The 16,602-nt window shown below is 38.1% G+C and overlaps 1 protein-coding gene across 1 annotated transcript in view; it reads right to left on the reverse strand.

Annotated features, from left to right (window-relative positions):
• LOC307121600 (carbohydrate sulfotransferase 8) overlaps positions 1-14,506 on the reverse strand; it is a 79,293-nt gene extending 64,787 nt beyond the window's left edge. Inside the window, exon 1 of the mRNA XM_079809234.1 lies at positions 14,233-14,506. The gene's annotated coding sequence lies outside the window, so the exon portion shown is untranslated. The remainder of the gene's footprint in view (positions 1-14,232) is intronic.
• Positions 14,507-16,602: the final 2,096 nt, after the last annotated feature.

Consider the following 16,602-nt stretch of genomic DNA (forward strand, 5'->3'; position numbering starts at 1 on the left):
TGTGTTGCATAATTTATTACCATTCACAACAAACTTGACTTGGCAATTTGGGCATCATCTGAAATTGCAATTAATAATAAATAAATATGATTTCACTTAGTCATTCATGTCCTCTGATTTCACAAATACTATATTTCAGACTCTATCTGATACATAAAATGTAACTTAGAATCTTTAACAGTCCAATTTCCGTTTGAATCAAATTAAGTATGCCGTCTAATTCGACTAAGATGCAACCTGCTGAGTATTATTTCCCTGACGTCCTAAGAGACTCACTGCCATAGTAACCGGCCCCATGCGAGTCACCAGATGCTACTGTCTTCCACTGCTCTCACTCAGGTCCTCTTATCCTTCTACTACCTATGAAGCTTACTGTGATTTTCCCAAGCAGGACATTTGCCAACCAAATCTCAGCAAATTGTATGTATTTTACGAGGTGGCTAATTCGTACGAATTTGTACGACCTCACTCGTACGAATTTGACTCGTCAAATATGTACGATTTAGCAAAAATTGGACGTATTTGACGAGTTGGTCAATTAGTATGATTTCTTACGAATAGAGACAGAGCGACATGCGTCATAATCTGAAGACCATGCCCACCGTGGGGGGAAAACAATCAAACCGTCTCCATTGACTTTGCATTGCGTGAGGCTGCATCCTTCTCATATCGGACTTAAAACAAAAAACTGAACAATATATAAAAGCTGATATGTGACAAAGTGTACAGCAAACAAGCTAAACAAAACCAAGAACCAAAAACCCAGATATTTTTATAAGCTGTTGACCTTAAAACGTGCGTTTAAGGACAAAAAAGTGGATTCAGGCCATTGAGACAGAGCGCGACGGGTCATATTACACTGAGAACTACGGCGACTAGAGGGAACGTGATCAGCGACAGTAAATAAAATATAATATGCACACATAGACATATTGAGGCATACTGAGTGTCAGGATCCCTTAATTTACCCATTCTTCCTGCTGAAGCTTCACTTCGTATTGCCTGTATCCACTTAAACACTCGTTTTTTTTGGGTCGACAGCTTATAAAAACTTATTTCTGTGTTTTTTAGCTTGTTTGCTGTACACCTTGTCACATATCAGCTTTTAGACATTATTGTTTTTTGTTATAAGTCCGAAATGACAATGAGGCAGCCTCACGCAATGCAAAGTCAATGGAGAGCGTTGGATTGTTTTCCCCCCCGGTGTGGGCGTGGCCTAAATACGCTCTGTCTCTATGACCTACCCCAAACCCCGCCACTAAAACCTACCCATCACTGCAGTATAGACAAATCGTTTGAATTCATACGAGCGAGGTCGTATGAATTCATACGAATTAGCCACCTCGTTCAAATACGTATGAATTGGTTGTGAGATAGTGTTGCGTTTTCACATTCTTGTTGGTCCTGGAACAATATGATGATTTTTAGGGGTGTAACAATACACTTATGTTGACGATTTGTTAGAATTCAATTATTACTTCTAAGACATATGATAAACATTTAACAAAAAGTATTGTTCATTAAAATGTTAAATTTGGTATTGACTTGAATAGACTTAGACTTGGTCCTTCTCCCTCATGCACCAGGCAATGGCAATTCATGATTCTGCTTAGATAAAAATACAGAAAAGCTTGCACTTAAATATTGTACATCTAGGTATACCGCATTTGATGCTAAATTAAATGTCTAAACTTTCATTTTAGATGAACTATATGCAATGTTGTCGCTTAATGATACATGATGCATATTGCTGCATTTTTGTATTGCGATATTGGGAAACAATATATTGTTACGCCCCTATGAATCTCTCTGAATTTAAGGGTATTTGATAGCTAACATGTTTATTTGATGTTGATCCAGGAATACGTCCTGCTTGGCCAAATCACAGTCAATACACATGACCGTCACCCAAGGAAACTCTCAACCAGGTCCTCTTTTGACGCTACAGGTTCCCGTTTCTTACCGAACTGTCTACATGACACACAAAATGATCAGTGCTGACAGGTCAGTCATCACTGTGCCTTGCTCTCCATCTCTCCCCTGTCAACCTGCGACCGGCCTTATGTTGTGACAGTGTAAATTACATCAGTCACTTCACTGGGGCGGACACACGCTCGGGCACTCATCCGATACACAACGAAATACACTCTCAGCTTGCTCACAACGCAATACCGACTCTGTTTTAACAACTCGCGTTCTTTCCCTCTCACACACGCAGATGCACACACAGCTCAGCACCATATGTTGACCTCCCTTACACATGAGGTGCTCTGGCCCCGGAGGGAAATAAATTACACACTAATATTACTGTGCAGAGGCACGCTTCTCCAAAAGACAGATGTTTACTCGGGATGATCTTTAAACAACAGCTCCAGCAAGACTTTTCATATCCTTCTTTCTCCTTAATGCTGGCCATGATGTGTTTATGAATATTGCCATAAATGCTGGTCTAAGATTGGTTTTCACACCCATAGCCTAGTGAGAAAGGAAAAGCTGACTCAAAATGACTTTACAAATGAAGGGGGGGGGGGGCAGTGAACAAAAGGAGTGCAATTTGCAGATGAACGCATTAGCGCATTTTTAGCGACAGGGTTTTGTATTTATTCTTAATGTTGGTTGCCATGCCAATAAAAAACAAATCACATTGTGTAGCTATTGACATCATGAATTTCTGTAAAGCTGCTTTGAAATAATCTGTATAGTGAAAAACTCTTAATTTGAAATGAATAAATACATCAAGGCCTGGTTTTACAGACAGGGCTTAGATTAAGCCAGGATTAGACATTAGTTCAATTAGGACAAGTAGCTTTTATAAATTTGCCTTAGAAATAAAACATTACTGGTGTGCATCCTGAGACAAAACAAGGACACTGACATATTTTAAGATTTTCAAGTTGCTTTCAGTTATAATGGCTCGAACATGCATTTTAGTCTGTGAAATGGGGATTTTGGTCTGTCTTGAACTTCTCCCCTGTATCTAACAATTCAAATGTCGTAGTTTTGACATAAACCATAATCCATCCAATATATTATTCCCGACTACAGGGGTATAAATATGTAGACACTGGTGCTCATTGGATAAATGAGAGGGAAACATCAAATAATTAAATAAAATATTCCAAGGCACTCATGTAGTTAAGCTAAAAAAATACTTTAATATGCTTGACTAATTCATTAAATCATTAAGGGGGGGGGGGGGGGGGGGGGTCTGACTTATTTACACTGTTAAAGAGTTGGATTCTCATGCTAAACATGGCCAAAAAAAAAAAAACTAGTTGGACGGAAAAAAACCTTGTTCAGCTTCCCAATTAACCCAGCGTTAAAGAAACAGTGGATGCAGTTTGTTTTTCCGGAGCAGTAATGGAGTTGTGCAAGTGTGAGTTGAAACCGCTGGCGGTGAGTGAAACTGCATCAAATGTCTGTTTTTGTTGGCAATCGGCACGTAAGTGCATATAATGTAAACAACATGAACGTCTGAATCGAAAGTTATCCAGGGATAATGGGAAAAAGAGAAACAGAAAGACAGAAATAACCCACATAAATGGGGGAGCTCGAGGCGCCCATACAATGCAGACAGTTCAACAGGGAGCGCGCAACAGGGATGGGCCACACCTTATTTATGCCAGTTACAAACTGGACTCCAGCCATAGACTGTAAAAAAATATGGACGTAGTGTCCGTGACGTCACCCATAGGATTCTGAAGAGCCGTTTTGAAGCGCAAAGTAGGGACGAGCTGGCCGTTGCATCTTGTCAGCGCGTCATCGCGCATCACTCCCGAATAATAGAAAATGGGCAAAGAGGCGGGACGTGGGTGGAGTCGAGATGACGCGAAGACTAACAGACAGCAGATAAATGGCTATCCACCTGTCACTCAAAGTGGCCACGCCCTTAATTATACAGGACTTTAAAGCTTTATATAATGTAAAAGAATAAGTTATTTAAAAAAAATCACCCCCCTCACAGTTGTCATGAAGGGCAAAATTAGCCGTATAGACCAAAATCACAATTTGTACCCAGGCTGTAAATATGTTTCTTTTCTGCTGTAAAGTTGGGCATTTTAACATGGGGCTCAATGAGATTCTGCTCCCTTCTGGAGCCTGTCCCTAGTGGCCAGTCGATGAATTGCAGTTTAAGTCACTTCCGTATTGGCTTCAAGAGAAAATGCGGGAGGTTGCCGCTTTTTTTGTCATTTTGTGTCAATATGTTGAATTTTGTTGAAAATTGTATTGTTATATATTGTATTGACAACTCATCAATGAAATATGTACCATTTTATTTCCTGCATAATTGGATGTTTCAAAAAAAAAATGATGAAAAATATAGGCCTACAAGTTTTAGGGGTGGATGATATGATATATGTAACATTGATATAAGTGATCATCCGGATTTAGACCTATAGTATTTATATAAAGCGTTCACAGACAAATTAGCTTTATGCATTTCCCCAGTGTCGAAATCAGGCACATATAAATGTCAGGAAACACGATTCCTGGCTGCATGTCAATATCCATGGATCACTGGAAGTTATAAGGTAAGCTATATCGAGTCCAACCTTTAATTTAAACTGATACTCGTTTGTTGTTTTCGCAGTTTCCCCTATTAAATCCAGTCACGTAGCAACTCTTCTGCCACTCAGTCTGGCTGAGGGGGCATGTTCCGGCGGGAAAGTATCGTCAATGCATACCTTTGCCCTCTATAGGAGTTTGCTAGTTATAGCCACTCTCCCAGGTTTACCAGCTGCTTTAATGATTCACTAATTGCTAATAGTTTAAGAATGCTTAATGTACATCCTGAAGGCGGTTTTGTAGCCGAAACGTGCTGATCAACCTTTTTAATGTTTTAATGAATTAGCCCAGCCAGTGTATTAAAGGGTTTTTAGTTTAACCATGTGAGTGCCTTGGAATATTTTGTTTCATCATTTGATAAAATTCTAAAATTCTTTTAAATTGCTTTTAGATACATAACCTCAGGGCTGCAAATATTGCAATCTTTGCATAAAATGAATAGAAAAATATAATAAGCTCATAAAATAAATAGTTTGACCTTCTGAGGTCGACTATCAACATTTTCGGGAGGACCTAAGCACCTCTTGTCACTGACAATTCGTTGAATTTGTTTTTTTTAATATAATTTCAGACCCAAATTGATACCCTACTCATGGAAAGCATGTTTAAATGAATTATTTAAGAATAAAAATTCAAGACGTTCATTGACACCCCTACACCTACCAGTCTTCAAAGCTTTCCCTGCAGTTGGTTCACCTATCGCCTATGTCACCAGCCTATATTCCAGTTAGACAGTTTGATGAGTGGATCTTTTGAATGTCAAACCCCTCATCCTCTCAGGGCCTGACTAATCATAAAGAGTAAGAACTTGTCTTTTTACCTTCTCTTGGAGCTTTCTGATTCTGTCCTTGACATTCAGACAGCAGACTCTGTCATGAGGCTCACAGAGGAATACTCTGGGTGTGAGGTGTGTGAGGCTGAAGAGCTGTTTAATACTGGAGTTAGTGTGCGAATGTGTGTGTGTGTGTGTGTGTGTGTGTGTGTGTGTGTGTGTGTGTGTGTGTGTGTGTGTGTGTGTGTGTGTGTGTGTGTGTGTGTGTGTGTGTGTGTGTGATGTGGTAATTCCAGCTTGGATTCAATGCAGCTATTACAAAATATCAGTGATACTCTGTCAAGCAGGACTGAACTGCTGAAGTAATACAGCAGAGCTCTGAGAAAATACATTTATATTATATTGTTGAGTCACTTTTGAATACAACATGAATCATAGAAGGAAATGCATTTGAAGTTATTCAATTAACAAAGTCAATAACGTGCACCAGTCCATAGAACTGTGAGGTTTAAATAAGTAAGCACTGGTACAAGAGGCTGTGCTGTATCAGGAATACGTCACGGCTGAAGGATGTTGTTAAGCATGACGCAAAGCGGTTACCACATAATACAAATATTAAAGCCCAAAAATATGCATCAATGCAACTTTCATGAAGTAAAATCACTAAAAGCCTTCCTTCCAATAAAAAAATAATCCCTGACCATGAACAGCAATAGAAGTTGCATTTTTAGACCATTAGATGGCGGCAAAGAGTGAGTCACTCAGTAACGAAGACTTTTATATTGAAAGGACTGAAACTTGTTGCGAAAACGGAGCAACTGACAAATGCCTTGACTACAAGCACCCATTAACTGTTAAAAAGACAAGATATCGCAGCGGACATTCAAACAGTGATACACAGAAACATTGGGTGAAGCAGACTGATCAGAATCAAGGACTGGAACTAACGATGTTATAACAATCCATAACCTTTATAGCTACAGATAAACAAAGCTAAAAGACTGACTGAAATCTGTACTGTACTAATTAATAAACATTGTCTACGAATCAAACCTAACATCAGATTAAAATGCCAGACTACTATTACTGGTAGTACGTTTGGTCTACATTTTCCACAGGCTCAACTAAAGCATATATTAATTACACCTTAATAGAGAGCAACAGTTGGGTTCTGAAAGTAAAAATCCATTCATTTTCTCCATAAGGAAATTGATTTTGAATGATAACCTTTAAAGACAGCCCTACTGTGAGCGATGATGTTGTTAATTGATGGTATTTGATACAGATTCCACATTATCTCATCTTATTTTTTTAAATAATTGTTTAACAGAAGAATTTCTGGTGAAAAAATACATTTACCATGATGCTGTACAGAAAATTCTACCTATCAGGCCAAAATATCTCGTTAGCTCCGCCCACTCCCATGAGGCACTGCAAATGACATGGGAGCCTTGTCCCAAATGGCACACTTCATGTGCACTTTCGGTCTTATGGACTTACAATGGCCGCTGCGTGCGCATGTCCGTTAAGTCCACGAGACCGCAGGGTGTCCCATTTGTCCCGTCTCAGAAGGGTGCTCGCGAGCGCCCCTTTGAGGTCGATATGCACCCTCGATGCGCACTTCTGCCGGGTTACGCAGCGGACTTCTTCCCGGCAGTCAAAGCGGTATTACGTCGTGAAAGTGCGGACTCAGAGGAAGACCGTGAGGGTTTAGGGTGCCATTTGGGACAGGGCCATAGAGGGAATGCACGTGACGTCACCGTCGGCAGGAGTGACTGCTGATACACCCACTGAGTGGAAAAAAGACTAAGAGGCAGCATTGGTTTTTCAGCGTGTATGCCGCGAAAAACACACAAAACCAGGCCCGGCACAAGAGGCGGGGGTTGGTGGGCCTGGCCCCCCATAGACATCCCTGTGCCCCCCTCCGGACCAAGGGAGACGGACTTGATAATAGCGTGTAATTTTCTCACTCAAACCACTGCCACCTGCTGCTTCTGCTACTGATTGCTTTTAGAAGGAAAAGGATCTGTTTTCTTCATAATAATAATTGCATATTATTAGCGAAAAAAGAGTTGGCAAAAGATCCAGTGCATATCTGTATTTGCGCTCATCAAATAATTCAATTTCCAGCGTGTTTCGCCTTCAGTGAGTAGTGTAGCCAATCACAGTTTCTTGATTTCTTGAACACAATAGCCAATCACAGGTGTTGAAGTTAGAATCCACTCACCGCTCGAGTTTTTGTCCTGTGCTGAGTTCTGCATGCGCACAAATCCTCTCTAACAAAGTGTAGACATTATGTAAACAAGAGATTCATTGTGTTGTCAGCTTCACTGATTAATATAATGGAAAGTTGTGAGATCACGTTCGTTGAATGAGTGACAGCTTTTAGTGATTATAAAGGGAGCGTTTTTTGCGCGCTATCTAGGCGATATAAAAAAAATTAACTTTTGTTTTTCATTCTTAACAAGCGGCCACATACACGCCACATACACATAGGCCCGTGCGCAAATACATGCAGGATGTACTCTCGAAATTGTGATGACTGACAGTGATAAATATTTATGTATCGAAATAAGACTCATATAAATGTCAGGATTCGGAAACACGATTTCTGGCTGCATGTCAATATCCATGGATCACTGGATCTTTGGTAAGTTGTAAAGAACACTATATCAAGTCCAACCTTTAGTTTAAACTGATAACTGTTCGTTTTAATCGCATTTTCCCCTATTAACTCAGCAGCAGCTCTTCTGCCACTCAGTTCCGGCGGGAAAGTGACGTCATTGCATACCCTATATATATATATATATATATATATATATATATATATATATATATATATATATATATATATATATATAAATAAAATAATTTTATTTATATATATATATATATAAATAAAATAATTTTATTTATAAATGTCATGTTTTTTAATTTTTTTTAATTTGTTAGACTTGTTAAATTACCATTATCAATCATTAACATTAACACTACTATTGTGTAACAAGTGCCGTGCCTACATAAGCTACCATTTTTTCTGTTTAACTTTTATTAGATTCCAGGTCGAAATAAAAGAAAAGGCCGCCCTGATTGCACTCGCAATGTGCGAATACACAGCAGGCTCGCTTTCACTCGTATCCAAGGTAAATCATCAACACTATCATCCCTTACATGTGTTTTATTTAACTAAATAAATTATAATCAGCTAAAATGAATGCGCAGGTTACTTTTCTGAACAAGAGCACACCCGAGTCCGTGTTCCTCACAATGTTCACGCAAATCGTGAACCATGGTACCCTGGTGCGCTCCCAGCTTTTACATTACCAATTTTTCATGCGAACCGTGCCCCGTTCTGAACTAAACTGCCAGTGTAAAAACGCCCTTTATTTCTATTTTTAAAATGAGAGAAATCACTGCTTATTCTGAATTTTTACAGAATGAAGTTTCACTTTTTCCCGTCTGCAGCACAAATAGCCAAAAACAGTTAACTTGTGAATTAATATAAAAGAAACATTTTAAAAAATTGTGTTTGATAAAATGACAAGAATGATGTTTGACACGGAATGCATCTCCTCAGCATAATCGCCTGCGCCAGTCGCAAATATTAAACATTTAATAAAATCTTTGTGAGGACGACTGGCAACAGCTGGTTCTTAAACGGGGAGTGAAACACTCATTTTCAGTCAATCTCATGTCAATCTTGAGTACCTATAAAGTAGCATTGTATCTTTCATATCTCCGAAAAGTGTGGTTTTGGTCTATACGGCTAATTTTGCCCTTCATGACAACTGTGAGGGGGGTGATTTTTTTTATAACTCATTCGTTTACATTATACACTGAAAAAACAGGAAAACACATGTTGTCCAATTTACTTAATCATATTATTTGTGATCTACGCAACAAATTTGTGTTTCTCTTCTAAACATGATTTCATTGCTTTCGATTAATGTAATTCTCTAAAATGTGCAATCTACTAGATTAAATTATTTGGGGTGAATGTGAACCAATTAAGTCCTAGAAAATGATTTTTGCTGAAACTGTAGTTCCCAGCATGCTTTGCTTGGGACTTGACGACTAGAGTAAAATTGTTGAAATTAAGTGTTATTTTATGTGTTTTTGGGCAAAATGAGAAAAAGGGGGAGACTTTATATTGTTTATTAGTGTTTAATGTTTAAGTATGTTGGAATTATTCGAACCATTAAAATTACACTGGGTTACCATAGTGGAGAAGAGTGGAGCGATTGCTTAGTCTGTGGACCGACTCAGCACATGTCATTAAAGAGCATTTCACACTTAGCATGTATTTGATGTGCTATTGCTGGCAAATATAATGAAAGCTACTGAGTACAGTGTTATAGATCAGTCAAGTGACAACAAAAATATACAAAAATAAACGTGTTTTGATTAGAGAGGCAGGGTCTCAAGCCCCCGTGTGCACCACTGTTGTTAGGGAGTCATATTAAAATCATTGTGAGACTACTCAATTCGGTTACTTAAAAATTACTTAATTCCATTATGTTGAAATTATGTGAACAAATTATGTTTGTTTAACTTAATTGAATCATGTGGAACCGATGTACATGATTAAATCATGTACATCCAACACACAATTTTTTTCAGTGTATAAAGCTTTAAAGTTCTGCATAAATAAGGGTGTGGCCACTTTGAGTGACAGGTGGGGATAGCCATTTATCTGCTGTCTTTTAGTCATTGCGTCACTTCAGCTCCGCCCCACGTCCCGCCTTTTTGCCCATTTACTGTTATCTGGGAGTGACGCGCGATGATGACGCACTGCCAAGATTACAACGGCCAGCTCGTCCCTACTTTGCTTCAAAACTGCTCTTCAGAATCCTATGGGTGACGTCACAGACACTACGTCCATATTTTTTTACAGTCTATGATGTTTACATACAAAAACAATGGAATCGATAGCTAACAGCACAAAGACATTTGAAGCATTTTTACTCACCGCCTCCTACCAACACACGACCGTGAACCTTAATCGCTGGGATTGATCCATCTTTCAGCATCAGGCGAGCTACAAATCCGGAGTTGAACTGTACCTTGTTTATAAATCACCGTCGCCGAAATTCAAGGAACAAACAAACACTTGCACAACTCCGTTGCTGCTCCGGGAAAACATGATTGTCTTGCCATGACAACCAAAAACACACATCTAGGGCCTGTCGCGATAGTCAATAAATCAATTAATCGCACAATGAACAATTTGCTCATGAACAAACAATAACAATAACACAGAGAATTTTGAGTATTCTCATATTAGGAGTCTTAAATAACTTAAATAACGTCTTAAATGAAATTAAAGAGTTGTGAGGAAATGAGATGCGCGGGACAGCGCGTGAGATCCGCATCATGTTCGTCAGAGGCCGTTCATAAAGTGACAGGAGCACTGAGGATGCCTGTCATTAATGTTCATCAAAGAACAACGGGAACAGAGAAAATTGTAGCTTTAATGATGATTAATCTATATTTCATTTATTATTTATGCAGTTAAGAAAGGTGTTTGATAACTATTACATTTCTGTATATGTCTAACAGGGAAGGCACAGGTAAATAACATTTATTATAATGGGGTTATGTAAAGATTGTTTTAAGTTCACTTAAAGTTGTTTTTTTAAAGCCTAATAAATGTTAAAATTGGTAGCTTTCAGTTATACTGTAATGTAACGTCATTAATGTTTCATAGAGACATATGAATGGCCTTCATTCATAAAAACATGACAATACAACTCATATTTAAAATATGCTGTCAATAAATTGTTACAATATCAAAACATTAAAAACGTATTAATCGTGATTAATTACAGAAAAAATGCGATTAATTAGTTAATTTGTTTTAATCGATTCCTAGCACTACCTAAAACACAATCATCCGTTGCAGTTTTCCCAGCTGTTTATTCAAGTGCATTTTTTTGTTAAGAGACTGAGAGTCCATTGCTTTTTTTTTTTTTTTGGTTGTTTTGTTCATTTATTGTGGATATTTAAAATGCTTTCCGTTTTCAGTGTTAAATTGTCTTTAGAAATAAAAGTGTATTGATCTTTGAAAGGGTCTACCTGCATTATTATGCCATTATCATTATTTTAGATGAAAATGGTCTCAGAACAACAATATTATCGTTTATCGCAATAATTTCTTGGCCAATTATCGTCCAGCCAAATTTGTTATCATGACAGGCCTACACAGCGCAGCCGGCTTCCCTAAAGCATTTGCTCTCTCGCTCTAGTCGCGCGCGCGTCCTTCCGGGAGAAGAGCCCGTACTGACGTCACATATACCCATATTCAGGAAAAGAGTATTTTTGGCACAGAAATACTCCATCAAACGTCCAACTTTTTTTTTTTTTTTTTTTTGTCCATGTTTAGGATGGGAATCCAAGTCTTTAACAGTGTAAAAAGCTCAGTGTAAGCATTAAACAGCATTTCACCCCCCCTTTAAATTCTAAGACTAGAATCTTTAGATACACTGCATGATTTTTCACACCGACTGTAAACACAGACTGAACTCAACTGTCCCTGATTCGGCACGTTTGAGCATGATCAGTCGTAACAACCACATCAAATTCCATTCATAATCGGCCTAACAGTCCTTACACCTAGCAGGTGTGTCCCCGGCTTAATGGAAAAAAAGTGTTGTTATATGTTTTATATTTTTGTAATAAGGAAAAAAAAAATCACATTTTAGAACAATTTGAATATTTTAATTTAGCCTAGCCACGGCCCCCCTGAAATACCGCGGCCCACAGTTTGGGAAGCATTGCTCTATTGCATCTCCCAGCACTCTCAAAATAGTTAAATATATATATATATATATATATATATATATATATATATATATATATATATATATATATATATATATATATATATATATATATATATATATATATAAAATTTAAATGAGTAGTTTTATATTCCTCCATAGTTTTTCATTTGATTATGCTGTTTGCGATGCTTCATGGGATTGTAGCTGGTTTTTTTTGAAGTCCCTATGGGAGAAATGAATGAAAAAATACTTCCAGAACCAACGCCGCTGAAAAAGTGGACGGGCACTGAGGCACTCTGTAGAGACCTACAACACTAAGCTGCAAAAGAGCGTGCCAATTCAAAAAGTATGCATCACAAACATATTTACAATGTATGATGAAAAACGATAACATCTTAAACGCACCATGCGTATAGCCAAACCAGATTTCTGTCCTTAAGTGGTTGTTTTAAAATGTTACGGCTCTCTGCGGCCTCCACAAACAGCAAACATCCATTAGTATAATGCTAAAAAATGCATGAGTTGTCCCACATGTATTATTTCCACAGAATTAAGGAGGCCATTATATAGGCAATTTGTATGGCAGCGAAAGTAAAAATAACCCTCCGTATAGACCAGGGTGAAATACAGACGGAATTGTTACGGGACAAAATGATCATGATGACCAAATGTTGGACAGCCAATCAAATCCATCCCCTTGGGAGGGAAAAGAAGAGCTCTGACATTCATAATTCACTCGCTGGGTGAATAGTTGGTGGTCCAGATTAAACTTAAAATTATTTTTAAATGGTTGAATGAGACATACATTCAGTAGACGTCCCATGTTAAGTGAATATTCTGGGTTACGCTCAATCAACAGCAATGAAAGTGAATGGGACCAATGTGTAAACGATACTGTTTCTACAGTATAGCCACTAGATGTAAAGAAAAATGTAACTTGAATGCGCAAATAATAACATTTACAGCTCCAATAATACAAAAGAATTAAGTGCTTCGAAGATCAAATTATTTCTGAAAGACTTTCAGGATGATGTGTCATGTGACTGCACATGGACAGGAGTCCACAAACTGACTGGCCAAATAATTGTTGCGATATCAACCACTCCTTCGTTTATTATTGTCGTTTGGAAAAAAGCGCACAACGCATGCTAGAAGGTCTTGTCCTCTGAGCACATCCATTTCTTAACTAGAAGCTGGTGGGGGCATGTCACCATCCTATATATAGCCTGCCGAGAAATAATTCAAAGGAATCAGAGTGAAGATCTCTTAAATCTTCCCTTTCAGAGTCGCACACAGAATGAAAAAGGAGAACGTCTCTTTCCCCCTCAAAAGCCATCTGTATGAGACAGTGCAGCACACCTCTGAAAAGGTGTGAGTTATATCCTGAACATCACAGTGATGGATGTGGCATCTGTTGGACAGACAGAACAGCACACATGGCGCTTGTTTCTAACTGTGACGGGCAATAAAAAATTGAAGCTCTATATCCAAAAGAACTTCTTATAGTCAATTTAAATGCATGTTGGAATAAGAACTAAATGCTCTTAAAGGGACAGTACATCAAAAAATTTAAAATCCATCATACTATGACTTTTTTTTTATCTATGTGGAGCACAGATAAGATGTTAAGGAGAATGAAGAACAAAATGTTTATGAGAACAAAAATGAAAAGATGAATGACTGACACTTTTTTTGTATTCTTTGCAGAAGAAAGTCGTATGTAATTGACTCCTGCTTGAAACTGTATAATATTTAGACAAACTATCCCTTTAAATCATTTGAAAATAAGTCGGTATAAAAAAACGCTGAATTGCTTCAAAGTTCACCGTCTCATTCAACTCATTAAAGTGACATTTATCATTTCCACTTGAACAAGATATCGAATGAGGCAACATTACTGTCCTACAGTTAAACACGACAGGTAACTGCCACCCAACTGCGTTTCCACTTCTTCACACAATTTCTGTCTCCTCACTTCTCCTCCGCGGTTCAGACTCGGACACGGGCACTTTCTTACCTCTTTGAAGCTCAAATTTCTCGCCTGGTGGACCCATTTCTACTCTTTCCTCTTGGGCTAAGCACGAAAAAACCGTTAGCACATGCAACACTTACCTCAACAATCTTCATATGTCTCAAATGTGCCGCTGTAGGCGCTCCACTTCGTTTGGGCTGGATGAATTCAACGGCTTAAATTTCAGTACCGAGTTAGTAACTGAACCATGGCACGCAAATTAAACCGTAGCCCGCGATATGCTTATCTGCCTATCTGCGGTCGGAGTGTAACTTTAAAGCGATCGGCAGCGGTGTTTGGTGAGATGTGAACGGTCGCGCGGAGCTCGTGTGCGTTGGGCGTGCGCATCCTGTGCTTCTATTCTCGCGCGCTCTCTAGGGACACCGATGCTGCTGCTGATATTGCCAAGCAACAGCGTCTGTAATAATAACCCATCAAAGTCTGACGAAGCTCAAGTTTGGCATGCTTTATAATAACAGACGTTGACGGTTGAACTGTCATTCATATGGGATGGATTAGGATGGATGGAGAGATCATTTTAATTGAGTGAGGTAATCATATGCCTTATTTGAGTATAATAACTTTCAATAATGTCCCTAACAAACATTATATGGGACATTACTTCGCTACTATGCAGTGTGTTTTCATGTCCCATTATGTATGTTTTAATACAGGCTACTGGGGAAAAAACTCAGTTTTTAAATACAGAGACCATATTAGTTATTTTTCCCCCAGTTATGTATTTATTTATTACAATTAGAAGAATTTTAAAATAATTTTGCTATTTGGTTTGAGGCTATGTTTCCATTTCAGGTGTTTCTTTATTTTCTCAAAATAAATTTTCTTTGGAATATTGTTTTATTTGATAATTAACCAGTTCAATCATTAATTGCGTTAAGTTAATTCATATATTTATACATTAATAATATAATTTCATATTATGAGTAAATTAATACATTTTAAAGGCCTGCGCTTGATCAGAGTATATTATCGTTATACACTTATTTATATTTTTATATTTAATTTTTGTAGTTAAAATGGTACTGCATACGAAGAATGACATATGATAACCATTCAGTAAGAATATCAGTCAGTAATTCAAATATAAAAGTCAAAGTTTCATGAAAAAATATTAATGTACATACTATATGTGAAGCATTATATCATTTTTGTAGATTATAAATGTAAATTATTATAATGTATTACCTTTTAAGATTTCAACCATCTTGTATTCCAACATCCTACTACCACAGCACTTCTCGCAAGGGCTGTTCTAAAAAAGTTAAGGAAATCTAAAATATGCAGAGTTATTATCCTTAATGTCATAAATTATCTTAAAAATGTTACTTAAAGGTAGGGTAAGCAATTTTCAGTGTTGCTAGCAATAGCAAGTTAGCTTCGAAAGCATGAGATCCCACCAAGGGGGTAATCCAGCACCCGGAAAGCATACCTTCCATAGGGGCAGCCATTGCTAACCAAGCCATCACCTGCTGTTAGCATCCCATTGACTCCCATTCATTTTGACAGCGAATATCTTTACATATGAGGCGTTTAAAGACTCCATTTGACCACTGTTTATTTCTAAAGAACCACGACAATGTATTAAAGGCTCCATTACCTTGTATCGTATACACTATCGCCCCGTTGAAGCCGTTTTTGTAAAAAATAGGCTAACGTTTGCGTCATAACCACGCGACTCTGTCGCATAGTAGAGAAATTACCGTGTAGACAGGAGGAGAAGCTCGCAGGCAATCTTTTGCTGTCTATGAGGTAATCGGGAGGACGTGGAGGCATAAAGTCCGATAAAGTCAAGGTAGAAGCATGGGGAGAAGCCCATAGAGAGCCAAAAGCAACGGGACAAAATATTTTAACAACGTGATTCAGATTTTACTTTGCACAACTACTAGAAGACTTACAACTGTCAGACAGGTTGCTCACGTCACATCTCCGTTGTCAAGCTCAGCCATCAGGAAGTGAGTGCTTCTAATTGACTTCATTTCTCCCCGTCGAAGCCTATGGGGTCGCTGTGTCCATTTCTTTTACTGTCTATGGATCCCACCCTCCCTTCAGAGCGTCCCTAAAGCCACGCCTCCTTCAAAACACATGAACTCACACAGCCAGAGTTTGCAAAGCATCATGAGAGACGCCGTTAAACTACCTCATGTCTCAAAGCTTAACATTACAATAATAATGCACATAAACAACTTAAAAAGCACTGACCTTTACCACCTGACTGCACAGGAAGGTAGGACATCCTATCATTGCATTCGGACCGAATGCAATGATTGGAAGAACATTTTATGGTCCTACACCTTCCACGGACGAGATGTATGCATAAATACATGTAGACCACTTAACTTAGGGACTTTCAACCAGCATAATATAAAATGTTTCTGGAACAAATAGCCTTAACATAGCCTTTAATATGAATAAAACTTAAACGTATTGTATTACAGTTAGTTGCCAGGCAA

This window comes from Gobio gobio (genome assembly GCF_949357685.1).
Source record: "Gobio gobio genome assembly, chromosome: 25".
In the NCBI taxonomy this organism is placed as follows: domain Eukaryota; kingdom Metazoa; phylum Chordata; class Actinopteri; order Cypriniformes; family Gobionidae; genus Gobio; species Gobio gobio.